The sequence below is a fragment of the Tenrec ecaudatus genome, chromosome 3, assembly GCF_050624435.1.
Source record: "Tenrec ecaudatus isolate mTenEca1 chromosome 3, mTenEca1.hap1, whole genome shotgun sequence".
NCBI lineage: Eukaryota > Metazoa > Chordata > Mammalia > Afrosoricida > Tenrecidae > Tenrec > Tenrec ecaudatus.
The window spans coordinates 23,470,759-23,494,748 of NC_134532.1; the positions used below are offsets into that span (position 1 = coordinate 23,470,759).

Here is a 23,990-nt window from a genome sequence, read left to right on the forward strand (position 1 = left end):
AAGGTCAGCAGTTGGAAACCACCAATTTCTCCTAGAAAGAAAGATGGGATTTCTTCTTTCACGAGTGACATGGCTTTCTAGTCCACTAAAGAGTGACAGTCTTGGAAACCCTCATGGGGCAGTTGTACCCTGTCATACAGGCTCGCTATGAGTCAGTGTTAACTTGATGGCAGTGAGTTTGGTTTTTTTTGTTTAAGAGAATTGTGAAAATTGCCAAACAATAGATTGGAACCCTTGAGACTTGGGGCTATGCAAGTAAGCTGCCTGAAAACCCAACCTGGTAATGAGTCACATTGGACGTCTGTTAGGTTTAACTGAGGCATTTCTCAGACAGAAATTGGGATCTCACTACCATCAAAAAAAAAAAAAATGAGAGAGCCAGGAGAAGGGGCCTTTGGATCTCAGATTCTTGCATTGAAACTCTTCAATGTAGAAGACAGAGAGCTGTGACACAAGAGAGCAAGTGATGGGGAGAAGCAGCAACAGAGACATGGTGGCAGCAGAACCAAGAGACTGAGACAGAGCAGTGCAATTGCCAGGCCACGGAATAAGAGAGCTGAGTGCCTCTGGGCAGGAGGTTAATACGTGAAGTGGCATACATCTGAGTATTTATCTGGGGAACCAGATCTGCCAACGTACACAGAACTAAAAGACCTTTGTAACACTTGCCCATTCAGGACAGAAGCCAAGGGGCTGCAGGGCCGCACTTTAGCTGCAGGTATGGCTGTCAAGATGCTGTCCCAAAGTAGAACTGTATCTTGAGTTATTTAGGATCCAAATTGTGTGTTAGGGAACAAAAGTTACCCCTATGGCAAATATAATTTAAGGAGAACATTTACTGAACTTTAAGAGAAAACAAAACACACACACACACACACACACACACACACACACACACACAACCGGATGGATAAGGGAGACCACTAGCACGAGGTCAAAATAACACCTGAGGATTCACAGCCTGGACCCTGGATAACAGGGCATAGAACAAAAGGCATGTCACAGATCATGACTGGTGGCAGATCAATACATCACAGGTACAGGTGGGACTTCAGAAGCAGGAAAGGGACCATGACTAGGACATGTACCTTATTCAATAGAAGAACTTACAAGACTGCTCCAGGACCTTTATACAAAGCCAGTCAAGCAAGACTCGACAATGTCCCTTGTTCTGTCCTCAGTAAGGTGACCTCCATCAGGCATACACCGAGGCAGGCCCGCGGAGAGGGCTGGCTGCAGAGGAGTGCAGGCAATCTACTTTCTCACGCATTCTTCCGGAGGGGGAGATGATCTATATCCTTGGTTAATGATCAGAGAGAATTTAATGGCGGCTTAATCAAAGTGGGGACGCAGCAAATGGACACTGAGTTATCACTGTCAAAAGCAACCCAAACCTAAAACCCCACTGACTGCCATCGAGTGGATTCCGATTACAGCGACCCTTTAGGAGCAGTTGGACCTGCCCCGGGTGGGTTCCCGAGACTGTAACTCTTGACAAGAGTAGAAACCCTGCTTTTCTGTCCAGATGTGGCTTGTATTTCTGAACTGCTGACCTTGCAGTTAGCAGCCCAATCTGTAACCACTGAGGCCACCACTTTTTGCAAATTGGAGCGCTCAGAATTTAAGAAGCTCTAATACAATTATAAGCGGTTGTCCATCCAGTGAATTCTGTCGTTCAGGGAGAGGTGCAAAGCCCTCTGGCCCTGACGCGCAGGACAGCCCGGCGATTGTGGTGGGCGCTCTCCCTGTCGGACCCCAGAAAGCATGGCTCCCGCCAGCTGCCCGCCGAGCTTCTCTGCTCCGCCTCGCCCTCAGGAGCCCGGGTCCTGACGCCGCACGTCGGCGCGTCGCTCGCCCTGTTTCAGAGACAGAAACACACTTGTTCTCCTCTCTCACCGTCGTCCCGACAACTTACACTTACTTCCCAAAGGCACCACCGCCCCGCCGGTGCACAGGACCCTCCTCAAACTCCCGCCACAGCTCCTGGACGACCGGAACGCAGAGCGTGACTATGGCGGCCGCCGAGGGCCGAAATACACGCACTTCCGGCCCCGCCCTTCACAGACTTGATGGAAGCCGCCATGCTTAGATACTATCCGTACAAAAGGAAAGCATGTGTGCGTTACTTTCCGTAAAAGAGGAAAGGGTGGGTGGGTGTATGTGTATGTGTGTCTCCCACTTGTTCTAATTTCATACACCTTATTTGCATGGCCTTACCCATTCTTTTATTGAGAAGGACAAAGCAGTGGACAGAAAGGCCATATAAAAGCAATCCATCACTCCACATTGGTTCATGAGGTTAGTCACTCACTTTCAAATATAGATGCAATCTTTCCGCTGTGAAATATCAACTAGTTTTGAAATTTTATTGCCTGGGATCCTTTAAATTTTGATTTCACGGAATTTCATATATTTTTTCAACATATATATGTATATATACGCACATACACAATTCCCATTATACTTTACATTTTCATTATATAGTCATAGCTATAAAACAGGAAGTCTTGGTCTGAGGATGTTCAATTTGGTAGGGTGGTAACACATGTCTAGGTAACACATGAAATGTGATCAATATAAATAAAAAACAGGATTGTAAATTTTAAGGTTTGTATTTTTAAATCGTCACAAAGTAGTGCCATTAAGTTATTGCTAATTTATTTAGGAATGAAAACTGAAAAAAATTTAAGGAATTTGTAATAACCTGTGGGGAGATACGCATTTATGATGTAGCTTAATTATTTGAGTAATTCACAGTGGAATAGATTTTCAATCAGCATAAAGGTGATTATTATAAGCTGGAGGTCAGATATACCACTACTGTTCTCCAACTCCTTCACTATTTCTAAACCCAACAGTTCCCTGTACTTTACTCCCTGCTCAGCTGGGTTTGACAACTCCATCCACTAGCTGTACAGACTCACACCACACTCACAGGTATGTAGTTAATTGGAGGCTGGAAACGGGTTATACATTGGGATAAAAATTAATTTGAAATCAGGGGCTCAAGTGGTAAGAGAATCCTTTGAAAATGATGATGGTGGCTTTTGTGTAAATGTGCTTGACACATTAGAGGAACATATGGATTGTGATAAGAGATGTAAGAGCCCCCCAAAAAGGTATTTGTTGAAAGAAAAATAATAATTTGAAAGTAACAAGATACAAATTGTATGTAGTTGGCTAACCAGGGGAGCTTTCGAAGCAGATAAACCTTGGAACAGAAATATTCCCTGTTGATACAATTCTTGATCAGAGCATTGGACAGTTTTCTGCCAGTGGGGTCTCTCTGCTGCTCACTGGTCTAACTCCAGGTCAGTACAGCATTTCTGCATTTGGTCTCTGCACTAGCAACCTCTCTACTGCTATGTGACCTAGCTCACAGGCAGTGGATAGCAGATTTCTCAGCCCTTACCTGCTATCTACATTGGGTAGCTCAGGTGCCAGAATCCCTGCCATCAGATTCTCTGCTACTAACTGGCCTGGAAGATCTTCTAGTCAGACCTCTCCACTGTACTGCCTCTTGACTCATTACCTTTCTGCAATCACGGGATCAGATCCTAAACAATTATGTTTACAGACACGGTATCACATTGGTGACCATTCTGCTTACACACGACTCTGTGTTATGGTCAACCTACTTCCCAGCCAGCATGCTTTCTGTCATTCAAATGACTCAATCACAACCATCACACATTTGTTGTTGTTACCTGCCATCCAGTTAGTTACAACCCTATAGCGAACGGTACGCAACAGAACAAAACACAGCACGCTCCTGCGCTTTCTTTACAATCGTTCCCATGCTTCAGCCCATCGTTGTAGACACTGTCAGTCCAGTTCCTTGAAGGCCTTCTTCTTTCCATACCCCTTCACTTCACTCCAAGTTAGACAGTTTGTCCTTTGAGCAGTCGCCAGTACTTTCAACTTTCTTCTTCAGGACCACAATTCAAATGGATAGATTTTTTGGGGTCTTCCTTATTCAATGCCAAACTTTTAAAACTCACACATGTAAATCATCCTTCAGGCACTAGGTTAAAATTTCACTCTCGAGCACTGAAGGTTGTCAGTTATCTTCAGCAGAACTCTAGGTCTCTTGGCAAAGCAGAGCTGTGTTCTATTGCTCTGTGTGCTATTGCTCTGTTCTCCTGTGCCAGGTGACAGTTCCCTAGGGTGGGAGATTCAGATATCTGACCTGGGTCTATAGGAATGGTTGTAACTGCAAGTAATTGACAGAGACCAATTCTCTTTATTTACAGGAGTGCAGCCTCAGCAGTCGAGACCAGGATGGGTGAAGCCCTCCCAAAAGCAGTCCCTCACCTGCACTGTCTCAGTTTTCTCCATCACCAGTATTTCCTGCTGGAACTGGATCTGCCAGACCTCAGAAAAGGGACTGCAGTGGATGTGAGTAATATGCTATGAGGGTAGTACAAGTTATAACCCATCCTTCCAAAGCCAACTCTCCATCACCAGAGACACACTAAGGAATCAGTTCTTCCTGCAGCTGAACTCCATCAACGCTCAGGACACAGCCATGGATTACTGTGCAAGGAGCACAGTGAGGGGATGTCAGTGTAAGTTCAGACACAAAACTCCACTGAAGGGGAGACACGGGCAGCAGGGGGCGCACAGGACCCACTGAGCACATACACAAAGCCATAGACAGGCACAGAAAATGACAGGGAGGATTACGTGTTAGAGTTAAGGCTTCCCCTCTTAGCTCTCAGTATCCCCTGGACAGTTTTTCTCTAAATTTCTCCTCACTGCAAGCTTGATAGGAGAAACTAGCATTCTCTGTTTGCAGTCCAAATATTAAAAGTGACCCTGACCCTTCATTGGTATCCCATATGATCAATTTTCCTTCTTAGCATACAGATTGTCATGGTTATTATCATTCTGTCTGTTAATCAGAACTTGAAGGGTCAGGTGTCTGACTGCTTTGCTCCCTCTGCAATGTGAGTAGTGACTGATTGATTTTCTATGTCTGAGATAATTAATGTGGTGACACCTGGGGCTGTACTTGTGACATGTCATTAGTGATGCTTGTTACTCATGGTCTCAGTTTATGCAGACACAAGTGTTTCAGGCAGAGAGAGATCTCTAACATAGGGAACAGGGGAACTGGAATGACCTTTGTGGTTGAGATTACTCTTTGGAGTCATAAAAAAGCAAACATTCAACGGAAGGAAACTTTGATAAAAAAAATAGCAAATTTGTCACAAGAGGGAGAAATTGCAGACTAATATCTCAGAATGCTCTTTAGAATTGAGAATAGTGGGACTTTTCACATATTTTGAACCCTTGATTAGGGAATCCAGTTCCTAGAGAAGGACATCCTGTTTGACAGAGTGTCAGCAAAATAGAGGAAAATAGTTAATTAGATACACAGAGAGTGGCTACAAAATTGTTCTCTAGGAACAAGTGGGGACGGTCCAAGATGTGGCAGTTTATGTATTTTTTCTGATGGACACAGAACCATGATGATTAAAGTTGACACAAAAGCACTCAACAACATCTCTGATGAAGTGAGGTGCAGAAAGTTTAGATTAATGCTGTTTAGTCAAGTAATTACCTAAAATAGTAATATAGATTTTTACATTCACAAAGTGTTAAATTATTTAATGCTTAACATTCAATACATATACCATTCCTTATTCAGTTTAGCTGTATGGCTATCAAACAATCAGGAAAATAATGTGCAATAAATACAAAATAAATACTATATACCAATGAATATAATTGGGGATTCCACTGTCATCCACAGTTTCCTGCAAAACAGAATCTCACCATTTAGACAAATGCAGTCCCTTCTCTTACTTTCCAGGCATCTTTGTGAAGTGATTCACTAGACCTTACTCTCAGGCACCTCTGGGTGAGTGTGAATCACCTGTCATTTGGTGAGCAGAATCGAGTGTAATCCTTCACAGAGGAACTCCATATAGACCAATGGAGTAACTTTTAAAGTAAAAATTATATGCTTATACAACTGAGGTAAACTTATTTAATATAAGAGTATTAAATCCTCTTACATGAAGTAACCATTAAATAAATGATTCTGTAAGAATTAGATTTCCGGGACTTCCGGGAAGATGGCGACGGAGTGACACATACCAGGGGGACTCCACAGAATCCAGCCGAGGAGAGTTGCTTAGAGGGAAATTCAAGACTGTGGGATCACAGGAGGTGCATCATAAAGATAAGTCTGTCCAGATGGGATGGGATGGATGAACTGTCTGGAGGGGGGACGGCGGGACCAGCAGTTCTGGAGGGACTTGGGATGGGGGGAGGTGGGGGGGTGGGGAGGTGGTGTTGACTGGTCCACGGATAGGGGAACAACATGAGATCCAAATTGATGGTGAGGGGGGAGTGGCAGGCCTGTTAGGGAATGACCAAGGGTGAGGTAACGTGAAGAAGAGGTGTAGCGGTGGCCCTGGTGGGGACGGAGCATGTTAGTGTGGCAGGAGGAAAGTCAAGGGAGGTGGAGAAGGGAGCTGCGAGGCAAGGGCATTTATAGAGGTCTAGACAAAGATGTGTACATGCAAATATATATATGAGGATGGTGAAATAGATCTATGTGTCTATGTTTATAGGTTTAGTATTGGGGTGGCAGAGGGACCTTGGGCCTCTACTCAAGCACTCCCTCAATGCATGTATGTTTTCTTTTATTGGATTGGCGCTATGTGATGCTCGCCCTCCCGATACAATTGCTGAAGCCAAAGCGTGTGAACAGGTAGGTGTGATGAGGAGGGCTGATGGTGCCCGGCTGTGGAGGGGATTTGGCGTCTGGAATCTTGAAGGCTTGGGGATGGACAGGCGGCCATCTGGCTCGGGGGCAGTGGAGCCCACATGGAAGAACACACCAGCTTGTGTGATCACGTGGTTCCTAAGGGACCAGTTATCAGGCATCACAGAAAAGAAAATCTTATCATTGGCAGCACACCTCCATGATACGATCGCCGAGGACAAATGGGTGCGTAAGTAGGTGTGGTGAGGAGGGCTGATGGTGCCCGGCTATCAGGGGGAATGGTGTCTGGGCTCTTGGAGGCTGGGGGTGGGGGGACAGGTGGCCATCTGGCTCGGAAGCAACAAAGCCCACATGGAAGAAGTACACCAGCCTATTGCGACCATGGGATGTCAAAAGGATCAGGTATAAGGCATCATCAAAAAAAACCTTACCATAGTGAATGGAGGGGGAGGTGCAGAGTGGAAATCCAAGGCGATTTGTCAGTCACTGGAGATCCCCTCACAGAGGGGTCTAGGTGAGAAGATGAGTCAGTCAGGGTGCAACGTAGCACCGATGAAGAATATAGCTTTCCTCCAGTTCCTAAATGCTTACTCCTTCCCCCGACCCCCCACTACCATGATCCAAATTCTACCTTGCAAGACTGGATAGAGCAGAGGTTGTACACTGGTGCATATAGGAGCTGGAGGCACAGGGTGGATGATACCTTCAGGACCAAGGGTGTGAGGGGTGATACTAGGAGAGTAGAGGGTGAGTGGGTTGGAAAGGGGGAACCGATTACAAGGATCTACATGTGACCTCCTCCCTGGGGGACGGACAACAGAAAAGGGGGTGAAGGGAGACGCCAGATAGGGCAAGAATATGACAAAATAATAATTTGTAGATTCTCAAGGGCTCATGAGGAAGGGGGGAGCAGAGAGGGAGGGGAAAAGCGAGGACCTGATGCAGGGGGCTTAGGTGGAGAGCAAATGCATCGAAAAGGATGAGGGCAATGAATGTACAGATGTGCTTTATACAATTGATGTATGTATATGTATGGATTGTGTTGGGAGTTGTATGAGCCCCTAATAATAAAAAAAAAGAATTAAGATTTCCATGTGCCGAAAAATGAATCCGTGTATCAGATCATGTCCCCCACCCGGCACACACAGACATACAACTAAAAATATCCAAAGATCTAAGCATGAAAAATGAAGTCATTTTTAAGTAAGTATAAGACTATTATTTAAAAGTTTTATTTAATGAGAAATAAACATATGACAGCAGAAGCAAGAAGCATAAATGACAAAGTAGGTTAAAGTCTGTCTTATCACAAACCTGGCTTGTGGCCCAAGACCAGAGGCACAAGTGTGGGGAAAAACACCAATAATTAAGACTAACGGGGGCTGTATAATCTATCTATTGGGTCAGTTAAAGACATAAAAGTTAACTCAGAAGCTTATGATGAGTAAATTTTGTTATAAATCATTAATCTTCAAAGATTTTTTTTAAACTGAGGAAATAGAACATGGAACATATTATGAATTTTTAAGAAAATGGAAACATGCAATGATGGGCACATGTGTGGATAGAAGAATTGAGGATTTATTCCCCATTGGGACATTGTGCTCACCTATTCTTTTAGGTATGAAGAGTTGTCCTCTGATAGTTTCCTATGAAAATCTTACAAATTTCACCCTATAGCACTGAAGTAGCTTACCTCAAAATCTTAGTTTTTTCCCCTAAAAGCTCAAAGAACATGGACAAAGAGCATGAGGTGAGTCTCTGGGGGATACACAGCTGAAATTTTAAGAAATTCATTTGTAGTTTTACACCTATAAAGTTGAGATGGTAACAGTGCCTCTACCCATATTTTGTCTATTTATTAAAAGATGCAATAAAGTGATCTGTTCTCTCCGTTTAGTAAAATTATACATACCTTCTTTTACCCAGAATGCAGTGTCCTTCCAAAAGCACATCCAAAAACCATCACTGTCGTTGAGTCATTTCCTCTCAAAAGACACAAGGAGACAGAGTAGCACTGCCCCTGTAGGTGTGTTTGGGTGCAAATCTCAGTGGAAGTGGAAAGCCTCATCTTCCTCCCAATGAACCACTGGTGGTTCATACTGCTGACTTTGTAATTAGCAGCCTAACTCATCATAAACAACACCCCTGAGACTCCCCATGATACTTAGGACATTCATCTGCTCTTGTGATGACCTTCTCAGAAGTCATGCACTTCACTTACTGGTGTCGACCCTTCCTTCTGCTGATAAAACCACACCAGCCCTGGGAGAAGTGCCTCAACTCTGGAATTCCCAGGTGTCCAAATTCAATTATCAGGACTGAACACAAGTCACCTTTGAGTGATGATCCAGGTTTTCCTTGTTACTATGTGAAGAAGTGGTTTTACAGAGAACAAGCATGTGTGAATGTGCATGGTGGAGAGACACAGTGGATGACACAGAGGGTTTTGCTGACCAGAATGTCCCTGTTTGCAGGTGTGCAGTGTGAGATGCAACTGGTGGAGGTTGGGAGAAGCTGGAGGCAAACTCTTGGGGGCAAAACTGTCTACTTCTTGGACTAGTAGGGCAGGATCATCACTTCCTTTGGCGGAGACAGGGCCGTGTCCTTCACCTAAGAGACAGTTGACAGTTCCCCTCTTGTTCCCTGTAAAACCGCTGAAGCACGATGATCTGCCCATCAACTATGCTTCCTCTTCCCAGCTTCCCACACTCCTCGACTAGCCATGAAATTCCTTATGCCGTGCCTGTATAAATTAATGTGCTGCAGTTGCCAGGAAGTCTCCTTCCTCATCAGGGAAAAGGCTCCACCTGCCTCAGCTTCTTGTATCAGGTCTCCTGTCTTTCTTCCATCCCCCACCATCCTCCTCCCTGTGTTCCAGGAGCTGGGCAGGTGGCTGCAGCCCTTATGGGTTTGCAAATGTAAACTTTGAACGATGAGTTGGCCCCAATTTGATGCAACCTGTTGTTGGCAGTAGCCTGGTTTCTCTCTAATAAAGTCACTATTATGAATACATCTGAAACCAAACATCACAAAGAGGTGAACTCATTTCAAACCCAGACACCATCCAAAATGGACACTTTCCTATCTCTTTTTCAAAAAGCGGTGGTTGGGACAGGGGCTCGAACTTACACTCAGATGTATGACAATTACCCCCCGAAACCATTTTATTGGGAGCTCTTACAAAAATCATACCAATTCACGTTGGTCTTTTCTTTCTTACCAACTATTGGTATTTTTATCTCTGTCATGTTATTGTATTATCCTTGCAACGTATTTTTTTCTCTTTATACTGCTTCTGTTTGTTTTACAGGTTGCTAAGCACAGAAGGAGTAGAAGCATAGACATAAGAACTAATGCAAGGGTCTATAAGGGATGTAGGGGTTAGGGTGGGAGTTAGGGAGAGTAGGTATTGAGGGAGCAAACGATGCATGTGGGATGGGGAAGGGAGTACTCTTTAGAAATGATAATGATTATGCAACTTATTTTAAAAGTGCTTTAACCATGGAGTCGGGAGTACATGTTCAAAAATAATTTTATTGAGTAATGAGTGTACAAATCTTCTTGTTATGATTGAACTAATGAACTGTGTGATATGTGGATTACATGCCTATAACACTATTAAAATAGTTTTAAATGAACAAAACCATAAAAAAATCCAGACATGATCATGTACTATAGTAAGGAGACAAGAATGTCATATATCAATAATGTGTTGTGTTGAATAAAATAGAGGGAAGTTCTGGGGGCAGGGAAGAAGGAGGGGTGATTTGTCCTTCAGGAGAAAGGACCAAAATATTTCGTAGGATTAATATGGGGAGATTGCAGTAGATGAAATGCCACACTTCTCATTTACAGAGTTAAGGCACATATTCAAGAGATAAGTGGGAGTGCTGATAACAAAATTTTGGGCCAAGTTGAGACCCAACAAAATAAAACTAGGATCTTGTAGGTCAAGGCTTCTGAGTACGCACTGTTGTATCTGAAAACTTTGACCCTGATTATCCACTATTGGTAAGTGCCAATGCTACATGGCCACATATAGACTTACCCTGGTGCCTAGAGAGTAAAACTACTCCACACATATTAGGAAACTGAGAGCCACAGGGCTAAGTACTATGAGACCCACTGGATCAGATATAAATGCCCTCAGGAATTGCAGTTTCAAGGAGTAATAGCCACATCCTTTACATAGAAAACCTTATGTGTCCTTGTTTCAGCACAGGCTGGTAGTGGTGCCATTGACGAGTCACAGCACACAGAACATAGTTCTAGTTAAGATTTCTATAGACAATATAATCACCTCAATATGTACGGGGTTCCTTGTACAGTTATCAGCTACCAAATGCCCTGTCTCACTATCACTTACAACACACATAGTTAGTGTTCCTCCTGAAAGGAGTCGCTGCTCTTCCCTCAGAATCTACATTGAAATCCTACTCATGGGGTCACAAAATGCCACAGGTCCTTAAAAACAAGTTGACAAATTCTTTTTAAAAAATCATTTGATTAGGGGCTCATACAACTCTTATCACAATCCATTAATACATCAATTGTGTAAAGCACATTTGTACATTCATTGTCCTCATCATTCTCAAAACATTTGCTCTCCACTTGAGGGCCTGGCATCAGGTCCTCATTCTTTCCCCTCCCTCCCCACTCCCTCATGAACCTTTGATAATTTATAAATTATTACTTTGTCATGTATTTCCCTATCCGACTTCTCCCTTCATTCACTTTTCTGTTGTCCATCCCCTGGGGAGGAGGTCGCATGTAGATCCTTGTAATCAGTTCCCCCTTTCCAATCCACTCTCCCTCTACACTCCCAATATCACCATTCACCACTGGTCTTGATGGGATCGTCCACCCTAGATTCCCTGTCTTTCTGGTTCCTATCTGTACCACGGTACATTCTCTGGTCTAGCCAGACTTGCAAGGTAGCATTGGGATCATGATAGTGGGGTGAGGATGAAGCATTTAGGAACTAGACAAAAGTTGTATTTTTCATCGTTGCTACATCGCACCCTGAGTCTCCTCCCCGAAACCCTTCTGTAAGGGGATCTCCAGTGGCCTACAAATGGGCTTTGGGTCTCCCCGCCCCCTCAGTCACTATGGCAAGATTTTTTGTTCTGATGATGCCTGATACCTGATCCCTTCGACACCTCATGATCGAATAGGCTGGTGTACTTCTTCCATGTGGTCTTTGTTGATTCTGAGCTAGATGGCCGCTTGTTCACCTTCAAGCCTTTAAGACCCCAGCCGCTATTTCTTTTGATAGCCGGACACCATCAGCTTTCTTCGCCACATTTGCTTATGCACCTATTTGTCTTCAGCAATCGTATCATGGAGGTGAGCACACAATGATATGACTTTTTGTTCATTGATGCCTGATAACTGATCCCTTTGGCACCTTGTGATCATACAGTCTGCTGTGCTTCTTCCGTGTGAACTTTTTTTGCTTCTGCACTAGACGGCCGCTTGTTTACCTTCAAGCCTTTAAGACCCCAGATGCTGTATCTTTTGATAGTCAGGCACCATTAGCTTTCTTCACCATATTTGTTTGTTTCACCGGCTTTGTCTTCAGAGGTTGTGTCGGGAAAGTGAGCATCATAGAATGCCAATGCAATAGAAGAAAGTATTCTTGCATTAAGGGAGTACTTGAGTGGAGGCCCAATGTCCTTCTGCTGCCTTAATACTAAACCTATAAATATATGCACATAGATCTATTTCTGCATCCTCATATATATATTTGCATATGTACATGTTTTCATCTAGACCTCTATAAATGCCCTTTGCCTCCCAGCTCTTTCCTCTATTTCCTTTGACTTTCCCCATCCCACCACCCTACTCAGTCCCCACCAGGGTTTCAGCAATTCCTCTTGGTTACATTACCCTTGATCATGCCCAACCTGGCCTCCCCCACCTTCCTCACTACTGATTTGGATCACTTGTTGTTCCCTTGTCCCTGACTTTGTTAGCACCACTACCTCCCCCTCTCCTATGTCCCCTGGAACTGTCGGTCCCATTGTTTTCTCCTCGAGATTGTTCATCCAGCCTATCTTATTTAGACAGACCTGAGACATAATAACATGCCACAAAAACAATACAGAGTAAAACCAAGCAACAATATACAACAGATGACAAAAAAAAAAAAAACCAACAACCAACAAAATACAACAAGAAAGAAAAGCTTGTAGTTAGTTCAACGATCGTTTGTTGGCCTTTAGGAGTGTTTTCAAGTCCAGTCTGCTGGGACACCATGCCCTGGCCCCAAAGTCCACCTTCAACATACCCTGGGGACCTCGTTGCTCCATTCCCTTGCTGTTCTGTTGCATCCCCTTAGAGTTTTGCCTAGGTGTGGTGGGATCAGAACGGTGCAATTTCCACACTGTGTCTCCGGTGTTGTCCCCTGTAGGGCTATGAGTCAGTGAGGGGCTTCATGTCTCATAGTGGGGCTGGCCATGTGGTCCTCTCTGTGGACTGGCTGTTCTAATTGGGAACAGTATCCTCACGCCCTGGTCGGCCAGATGTGCTCCACTCTCTCCTCCTCCCCTTTCATCTGTCCCATGTGAGCTGATTAGATATGTCCTTTTCTGAAAGCTGCAGATTCAATGCCGTCCTTTGAAGTAAAAATTTCTGGTCAGAGGGTCAGGTGTCCACTTAATAGTTGAAATTGGGGCTGGACTCCCAGACTTCTCCACTGGTTCCTTACTCCAATGCCGACATGTTGCATTCACATCTTGAAATCTGGTTCCCGTTGGGTGGGTTAGTGCCCTGTGCCCCTGCTACACACTTCTTTTTTTATTACTTATTTCCTTTTGCCCAGCTATTTTTTAGTTGTCTACCATGTGTACCCCTGTATTTGGTCTGGTCCCTGCCATATTACCTGGTCCTCACCCCAGGAATGTTTGTATATACTAGCTTTTTCCCTATGCCCCTTTTGATTTTTTTTTTAAAGCTTACCTCAGCAGACTCATGTGGTACTTGTCCTTTTGTCCTTGACTTACTTTGTTTAGCATGATTTCCTCCAGTATTTCCCATGCAGTGTTGTGCTTATACATTCATCACTGCTTTTTAGCGATGCATAGTACTCCATTGTATGTATATACTACAGCTTTTTAATCCAATCGTCACTTGTTGGAAATTTGGGTTGTTTCCAACTCAGCATTTGTGAACTGTGCCACAATGAACACTGAAGCACAGATGTCTGGCCTTGGTTTGTTTCTTGCCTCTTCTGGGTATATGCCCAGTAGGGGGATTGCTGGGTCATATGGTCGCTTGATTTCCATCTACTTAGATATCGCCAAATCGATTTCCATAGTGGCTGTACAACCTTACAGGTCCACCAACAGTGGATGAGAGTTTCTTTCTCCCCACAGCCCCTCCAACACTTGTTGCTTTCTGATTTTTTTAATTGGGCTACCTTTCAGGGTTTTAGGTGGTACCTCATTGTTGTTTTAATTTGCATTTCTCTTATGACTAAAGATCCGGAACATTTTCTCATATGCTTGTTGGCCATTCAGATTTCTGCCCCTGTGAAACTTCTGTTCAGGTCCTTTGCCCACCTCACAAGTGGGCAATCAGGTTTTTTTTGTTTTTGGTGGGGAGGCTAGTAGAGTATTGTAGATTTTAGTAATAAGGCCTTTGTCTGATATGTCATTGCTAAAGATGTTTCCCAGTTCGTGGACTCTCTTATTACTCTCTTGGTGAATTCTTTCTTTGACACAGGTGTTTTATCTTCAGTCTATCCCATTTGTCAATTTGTGCCTCCTGTTTGTTTGTGTCCTTCCCTATTTCTAATAGCCTATGTATTCCCTGTGCCAAAGTTCTCAAGTTGGTCCCAAATCCCTAATTGATGGCCCTAATAGTTTGGGGTTTAACTTCAAGGTCTGTGATCCCTCTTGAGTTTATTCTTGTGCATGGAGTGAGATAAGGGTCAAACTTCATTTTTCTGCAGGTAAATATCCATTTTTTCCAGCACCACTTGTTAAAGAGGGCATCTATTTCCCATTTGATATTTTGGGGGCTCTTATCAAAGATCAGTTGTCTGTATGCTGATGCTTTTATTTCTGGGTTTTCAGTTCTTTTCCATTGGTCTGAGTATCTGTCATTGTCCCAGTACCATGTGGTTTTGACAACAGTGGCTGTATAGAATGTGCTAAAGTCAGGTAAAGCAAGTCCTCCCACTGTGTCCTTTTTGAGGAGTTCTCTGGTAATTCTTGGCTTCTTCCTTCTCCATATGAAGTTGGTAATCATTTTTTCGATTTCTTTGAAGAAAAATGAGGGTAATTGTATCAGGATTGCATTAAACTATATGGTGCCTTTGACAGAACTGACATAAAAATAACTCAATAAGAGAATTAATACTTATCTCCTGGACTGGAAAACCATCATGACCAATGACATAGGGGCAATTACATACCTCTAAAATATATAAAATGATGCAAAACTTTAATAAGAAAAAACTCCAAATAAATCAACAATAAAGGCAGTAAAACATTATACCTAGACAGTTAACCAAAACAGGCATCCAAATGTCAAACAGACACATTAAGAATGTTCCTGATCAAGTGAGTGCTCGGCTTGCAGCAACCATAGAAAATGTTCCTGATCATGAGCCATACAGAAGATGCAGATACGAAAAAAAGTAGAAATATCATTTTACACTGAAAATGGTAGCTCATGAAAAGAAAGAAAAACAAAGAATATGTACCAGAGAAGAAGCAGAGAAATTGGAACTCTCAGACACTGCTGCTGGTAGTTCTGTCCAACTACTCTGCAAAGTGATATGGTGATACCACAAATAAATGGGACAATAAATTGCATGCACTCCAGCAATGCTTTTAGTGGGTATACTAAGATCACAAATTAAAGATAGAAATATGAACATCCATGTTAATCAAAGTACTCTTCAAAATATCAAGAAATTGGCAATAACCAAAAGCCAATGAATAGAAGATTGGATAAAGCAACTTTGGTACCTACACACAATGGGATACTATATATGTGTAGGAAATACTGGAACACAGACAAAACTCATCACTACACACATAGACCTAGACAACATTATGCTGAGTTAAAGCAGTCGATCTCAAAAGGGCAAATATTGCATGAGACCACTATCAGCATAAACAACAACAGAGTCTCAGACCTGCTCTCAGATTAGGTAATCATTTCATATGATGCCCCAGGCAATGTTGTTACATGACTCTAATGTTTATTACTCTATGACATTTCTATCTCAAAAATATAAAATGAAAATAGTGCTTCAATGGAAGCTCCACCTTGGACGGGGACATTTTGGCATTTAGCAGGAAAAGATCAAATAACTCTTGCAATGCAGCAGCAGCATAGGGTTAGCTCAGCTCAATTTAATAGTATAACTTACTTTGCTGTTATTAAAGGAATGGAAATATTCCATTGGACTTAAAGCTGGGATATCCTGGTATGGGAGGCACAGATTACTGCTAACCCAAAGCCATGGGCTTCAGAGTATGACCCAAGGATTTCACATGGTAAAGCCAAATTCAGAGGAGGGAATGTTATTAGAGGTTCAATCCGTGGGTATTAGAGTTGAAGTTCTTTCTTTGCTTCTTTTGCTTGGCTTTGCACTCTCCAGAAACAAACATCAAAAATCCCCCAAACCTCACTTGCCTTTCCAGCACTCTCAGGTGCATTCAGGGTTATTATATTTAATGATGGTTAGTTTTGTGATGGGGCTTTGCTAAAGGGAGTGGTGATTAATCTAATCTTCTGACTTTGCATTATTTTTAAGGGAGCATCATGAACCAAAGTCTGGGTTGGGACCTTGAAAGTATCCATGTTTCTCCCTCAGGGGAATTATGGGCCCAGGAGAAATTTCTGACCCTTTCTCATCCTCCCTCCGACACCCATCTTTTCCACCAGTTAGTTTTCCACATGTGACGATGACATCCTTATTTTGGTGTCAATCGCTTGTACACTTGGGCAATTATCTTATGGATGACAGGAGTTGTGTTATGGGGGAAATTTTGTTCCCTATGTTCCTCTTGGTGTCTGTGTGGATTAATCAGTGCCGTAAACTCATATAATCAGATATCATGTTTTTCCAAACACTATAATTCGCAGCTATTTGCCCCAGGACAACCTTCTCCTCAGCTATCTTTATAATGAAAGCATCTCCCAAGGAGCGCATTAGTCTGCTGATGAAGAGCAGCCTAGCCTAACCCTTAAATTCGAGGAACGAGAGTGCACAGCCATGGACTGCCCAGGTCTCCCCATTCACTGAGCAGGTGTGATTATGCACAAGTCCCAGTGGAGTTTGCTGACCTAAGGTTCCCTGGTGGCAATTATAAAAAAGGAAGAAAAGATGATGAACAAGATAAACAGTGGATATGTGTGATAGTTTCCTGGACAGGATGTCTTTGTGTTTCCAGATGTCTAGGGTAAAGAGCAGCTTGTAGAGTCTGGGGTAGACCCAAGGCCGACTAAACAATGTCTGAGACTCTCCTGTCTCTCTTGTCCTGTCTCTGCATTTACCAGCAGCAGTTATGACATGGATTGCATCAGCCAGCTCCAGGGAAGGGCCTGCAGTGGGTCTCAATTACTAGTACTAATGTTGGTACACATCCTACATAAGCTCAGTGGGTGGCTGACTGGCAGTTCCCAGAGACAATGACAAGAACATTCCCCATATTCAAATAGTCAGGCTCAAAGTTAAGGACATAACCTGTATCACCAAAACAGACACAGTAAAGGGAATCATTAAACGTTTATACATAAATCTCCCTACAGTGGGATACTGGACTAGAATGATTGCTGAGGACCCTAAGACCCAGGGCTCAGTTCCAGCAGACCAAACAGAGAGGAGTTAAAAGCTGGCTTGCTGTCTGTGTGTGGGGCTTCCTCTCTAGCTCACCATTTCCCTTGAGGATCTCTCTAGATGTGTGGGTTTGTATCAAAAACCAAAAGCCACACATGGAGGCACATCATCCAGAGGGAACGAGGCAAAGCTGACGGACCTGTCGGCTCTGATGCAACCCTGTCCCCAGTAACTGATACCAGGAGGAGAGGATATAGGATGGTCAAGACTTCCCTAAATTTTGCTCAGTCCAGGGTAGACCAGCAAGAGCATAATGGTATCCTCAAGCCATAATTGCTCATCAGAGTTGGCAGGTGGGTCTAAAAAACTGGTGGCCTAAATCCTGCTACCATCCTAAGCCACTGACTGGGAATCAGGACAGAAGAAGTGATTGGTTTCAGAGGACACATTTGGAGCCCTTGGAATAGTGTGCTCCTGTGCTTGAAGCAAGGAGAGGTGCTTATTCCTGAGTAAAACGCTACATGTTCCCTTGTGAGGCTGAGTGAATATAATTACCGAACGTATTCATAATGTGTCAGCTCTTAGAGACCATGTTAATTTAAATAATTTCATTTCATAACTTTAATTTAAATATAAGTGAAAATCAATAAATTTTCATGTAACTTTCATTTTATTTAACTCATGAATTACAGGAGACACCTAAGCACCATGTTGGGGGGAAGCTCAGTCCAAAGGAGAGATCCAGGTGCTAGAACAAGGTCCTGGCCCTCAGCCCTGTATGCATTCCTAGCTTACAACCAGGCCAGCATGCCAGACTTAAGACAAAGCCATCTTGGAAGAAAAGGCTCCATTAATCTGCTGAGCTTTTCAATTGGGCACTAGATAAGATCTGGAATGGAACAATCTCCTCCATGCCATTTCTTAGATATAGAGTCAGATAAACAGAAACAAAATCAGAATTTTTAGCTGCAAAGCTTTATTCTTATTTACCATTTAACTGAACACAGCCAGTGTAAATTTGATTGTATATTCCTTTGATCATATTTTAGATCATTTTGACATTCCAGAATATTGAGGTACTTAGTGCATCTGAGTAAATGACTGACCAAATCCAACCCCATATTTGGTGCACTGGAAAACAAGCCCAGTACATCTGAGTTCAGAGGCCCAAAATGTTCCTGGATAGTTCAGGGAGTAGTCCTGAGCTCATTAAGGACATGTTTAGTAGACCTGACAGGAAAGTTATGTGCAGGCAGATAATGTCATCAGGTGACACTGAAGCACTCCCATACTAACCACTGTCATGAAATGAACTGAGATGAGCATGGCAGTAACAGTCTGACAGGAAGGTGACTTGGACTAATGTGCAGCTACGTCACAGGATGGAACTTAAAACTGGTCAACCAACAAGAAGTACAGATGCTATGAGATGGGAGTTTGCTGAAATGACAAAGTGATGTCATATTAGTCTGCATTTGAAAAGTAAACTAACTCAATGGCCTCCAAATGATCAATGTTAGTGTCCTGTGCTTGAATTCTTGGATTTTGGTGAAATTTATGATTCTTTTTTTGCAAAGCAATAGCTGATTCCCATCTGCAAATTCTGGGCCAGAGAATTCCAGGTGACCACAAGCTTGTGCTCATATCCTCACACCATTGATATATGCATCTATACAGATATCTAAAAATATTATAACTGGCCAGAAAATGAGTGTGGCCAACTCTAATCTGGGGAAAATAATATTTGTTATGAGGGAGCAAAATGAGGAAGGAATCTGAATGGGGAATGGCTTTGTAAACTGCATGTTTAGAGACAGTCTCACTGATTCCATAGTCAGTAAGATGAGCTATTTTCCTTGAGTCTAGGGAATAAGCTCAAAGATCACATCCCCGAACAGTTATCAGGGAGCTGTGTACAGTGAATAAATGGAGAGGCTGAATGCCCCGACCCGCGGGACTCAGTTATTTGAGGAGTTCCGAGGGGGACCCAGCCTGAAAGAGAAACGGGCGAGAGAGAGGAGCGAGACCAAGCAGATTCTTGTCAAGGTCTCAGTTTATTGCTACACAAGCTTCTTTTTAAAGGGTGAGGCAAACAAAGGAATTCCAAGGGAAGATTAAAAAAAAGGGAGGACTGGGGTGTAGAGCACACAGGGCGGACAGACACAAATCTACGGCTGGAATGTCTGGTGCTGGAATAAACAAAGGTGGGCCATCTGGTATTTGTCAGGGTAAGATAAGGTTGAGGCTGCCGGGCAGGCAATATGGAGTTGGTTTTGTCAGGCTGATTATGTCCGGTTCCCAACATCTCCCCCTTCCTTACATTATTAAAAAAAAAAAGGGGGGTACGGCGTGCAGTGACCATCCTTCAGGGAATTCCGCCTGTCTTAGGTGGCTAGGGCGCAACTCAGTCCTTACCCGTCATCGGCTAGGAGGCCCTCTTGGCGGCCAACGCCTGTCCTAGGTTGGTAAAGAGTGCCCCCAGTCCTTATCCGTCATTGGCTGCAAACTCAGCACTGAAGGCGGGGGGGGGGGGTGTCTTACAATTGACAAATATGCCGCTTTTGGTCTTACAATTTGGTCAAATATGCCACCCCGATGAGGGCAACCATGGCCCGGTCACGTGCCGCAGGGGAGGGAACAAAACGGATGTTTGTATGCACTGACAATGTTATCAATGGCTTTTAGCCGAAGTCCAGGCCCTGAGCGGCCAGAATTGAGGCAGAGTGACCTCAGATACAAGGGTGGAGAGTCGTAATCCCGGGGACTCTGTTTCCCGGGACAGGTCCTCGTGAGATGTCACGTCATCAAGCTCTTGGGTGTCGATTCGATGGTAATGAATGGAGACCGGCTTTGAGCGTAAGGTGGCGTCAATCTGTGACTTAACAAAACTGGTTAACTTGCTAAAGGCCCAAGGGCCAAAAGTTAAAAGTAGAATAGGACCTACAAGAGGTCCCAACAAGCTGGGGAGTAAAGTGGAGAGCCAAGGGGAAGTAGAAAACCAATTTTTATACCAAGATTCCTGCTGTTCGCTTTCCTTTTTTCCAAGCTGTCTCTGACCTTTTGCAAACTGTTTTCCACCAATCCTAACTTATCCACATAAAAACAACATTCTTCCTTAAGCACGGCACATAGGCCACCTTGCAAGAAAAGCAAATCTAGCCCTCTTCTATTTTGCAAGACTACTTCGGCGAGGGAGCTCACTGAATCTTTGAGATTGGCAAGCCCCGCCTGTAGGTCTTGAAGATCTTTGTCGATAGCTGCACTTAACTGGGTGTACTGTTGATTGGTGGTAATCAATGAAGCAATTCCAGTACCTGCCCCAGCGGCTCCGAGGCCGAGGACCACAGCTAAGGTGAGTGCAGTGAGGGACTCACGTTTGACTCTTGAGGGGGGAGGCGTTTTTTGTTCCCCAAACTGCAAAAAATCTGCGGGGCTGTGGACAGTTAAATGGGGCAAAAGTAAAACTTGAACACAATATTTCTTATTTTTTAAAAAGGTGGCGGTGATTATGAAGGTGGTTAATCCTGAGGAGCAAGCAAAATAGGAATGATTTGTAGAAGAAACGTATGTAAAAGAAGCATTCACTACAAGGGTTTGGTTACAAATATCAACTAATTCTTTGGGTGGTAGCATATGTGGTCCTAGAAGGCAGAGTCCCGCCCCTGAGATCTGAGAGTGAGGCCCTGCTGCTCCTCGGGGTTCCATCGAAGCTCAGTAGTTGAGTTCGTGAATACTGGGTTGCCAAAATGAGCTACTCCTTCATAAAAAGGGGGAAGGGAGGAATAACACACCCAACAGTTATCTGAAAAAGTAAGGTTAGATTTTTGAAGGGCATGCACTGAGGCGTTAACTACTGCCAACAAAAGATCCGCGGTTGAGGGGGGCCCTACGGGGAGGGTAGGTTGAAACAATGCTGAGGAATGGGTGACAGAGGGGCTTTTTGTAGGAGCAGCCGGATTATGCCTTAGTACAGGGGCTTGGCCATGGCCCCGACCATTGTGGAGCTCCAGATTAGGCCCAACAGCGGCTGGACGTTGGGCGTTGGGAAGTGATTTAGTTAATTTTATTTTAAAGGTAAGTCCTATGTCTGGCCCAGCTTTATATATGCGAAGGCCCCACTTAAACCCTACACTTGTGCCTGCTGACTTCCAGGCCTGTAGAGACACACAAAAAAGAGGAGCATCTCTCAGGGGGTTGTTTTCTCCCTGGAGGGCATTATTTCCGGCTGTTGGTCCATTAATTTGACCAGCCTGTCTGGTAGCCATCTGGCATTTTGTGCTTTGGAGTCATAGACACACGTGTGTCATTTTCCCCAAATGAGGACCGGGTCTGGTCCCTGCCATTTATTGAGCAGGGGGTCCTTCCATAATGCCTGTGCGTAGCCTCCGGCTATGGCTGGGTGCCAAAGGCGACCAGCAGCCGTTTTGCCACTGGCATCGTAAGTGAGGAAATTTAAAACAAACAGTGCGTGGTTTAAAAGAGTTTTGGAGTTGCCAGAGCGGGGATATAAAGACTCCCCCCCTGACTGTAGTTTGAAAAGCATGTCTTTTAAAGTTTGGTGCGTTCTCTCCACAATGCCCTGACCTTGAGGGTTGTAAGGGATGCCAGTAACATGGTGGATGCCCATTTGTGCGCAAAATTGTTTAAAAGTGGAGCTGGTATATCCAGGGCCATTGTCCGTCTTAAGTACCTTGGGTTCAGGGGTGGCAGCCAAGCAAGAGAGATGTGATAAATGACGTGCTTGGTGGCCTCCCCAGTTTGAAGGGAGGCACAAATGAAGCCGTTAAACGTGTCGGCCGAAACATGGATATATTTAAGTTTGCCAAAGGGTGGGTGGTGGGTAACATCCATTTGCCACAACTCTCCAGGCACGAGCCCACGGGGGTTGACCCCGTTGTGAGGCTCGGGTAAAAGGGTCAAGCAGCCTTTGCATTGTCGTACAATTTGTCTGGCCTGCTCCCGTGTAATGGAATATTTGAGCCTGAGGGTATGGGCATTAAGGTGGTGTAAATCATGTGCCTTTTGGGCTGCTTCAAGGGGAGTTATAGAGAGGTTGGCTGCAATTAATTGCGTGGCTTGGTCAAGCAGATTGTTTCCTTCCGACAACGGTCCTGGCAATCCAGTATGGGCACGGATGTGGCCTATAAAGAACGGGGCTGTACGGGCAAAAATTAATTTTTGTAATTGGGAAAACAAGGGGGAGGCATTAGTTGTAGGGTGGATATAAGGGACCGTTTCTAAAAGCGGAACAGAAGCGGCGACATAAGCACTGTCAGTATACAAATTAAAAGGATTATCTGGCAAGGTCTTAAAAATTTTTATGATGGCGCTTAATTCCACTGACTGAGCTGAGGAGAACTTGGTCCGAAATTGAGAGACCTGCCCATTTATGCTTAAGGCGGCCATTCCAGAAGACGATCCGTCAGAGAAAACCAACAGGGCCCCCACAACTGGAGCCATCTTAGTCCAATGGGGGAAAATAACAGGGGATCTTTGGAAAAACTGGATTAATTTATCGGCCGGATAATGAATATCTATGGAGCCCTGAAAAGAAGTACAATTAACAGACCAATCATCATCACTTTGGAGGAGCCACTGGACCTGGGCGGCGGTGTACGGCACAATTATAGTCTCAGGATCTCTACCAAACAGTTTTAAAGCAGCTTCCCTGCCAAGGCATAAGAGTTGGGCAACCAGATGAGGGTAAGTAGGTAATACTCGGTTAGGGGAAGCGGGCAAATAAACCCAAAATAAAGGCTCGAGCTGCCAGAGCAACCCTGTGGGAGAATGGGGGGTGGGGAAAATAATAAAATTGAACAGCAATTCTGGGGAAAAATAACCAATGCTTTGATTGTTAATGGCTTGCTAGACCTGGGCTAAGGCTTGTTGGGCCTCAGGGGTGAGCGCGCGAGGGGAAGAGGGATCAGCATCTCCCCGCAAAATGTCAAATAAAGGCTTAAGTTCTTTGGTAGTGAGCTTCAAGTAAGGGCGGAGCCAGTTAATGTCCCCGAGTAACCTTTGGAAGTCATTTAAAGTATGCAATGCGTCAGTACGTAACTGGATCTTTTGAGAATAAACTCGATTAGGTAACAATTCAAACCCCAGAAATAATTGTGGGGGGTGGACTTGAATTTTCTCCGGGGAAATTTGGAGACCGCTATTTTGGAGGGCAATGATGAGTTGCTGTCCCACCTGATGGAGCTGTTGCTCGCGGGGCCCTGCCAACAAAATGTTGTCCATGTAATGGATAATATATAAGTTAGGAAATGACAAGCGGAAGGGGTCAACCGTTTGAGCCACAAATTTCTGACACAGGGTGGGGCTTGTGGTCCCCCCCTGCGGGAGGACCCGCCACTGAAAACGAGGGGAAGGCCCTACGCAATTAATTATAGGGAGACTGAATGCAAAACGCTTGCAATCCTCAGGGTGAAGAGGGATAGAAAAAAAACA

At 44.1% G+C, this 23,990-nt stretch overlaps 1 protein-coding gene across 1 annotated transcript in view; it reads left to right on the forward strand.

Moving 5' to 3' along the window:
- LOC142443180 (uncharacterized) overlaps positions 1-23,990 on the forward strand; it is a 245,514-nt gene that overhangs the window by 94,731 nt on the left and 126,793 nt on the right. The gene's annotated exons all lie outside the window — the stretch shown is intronic.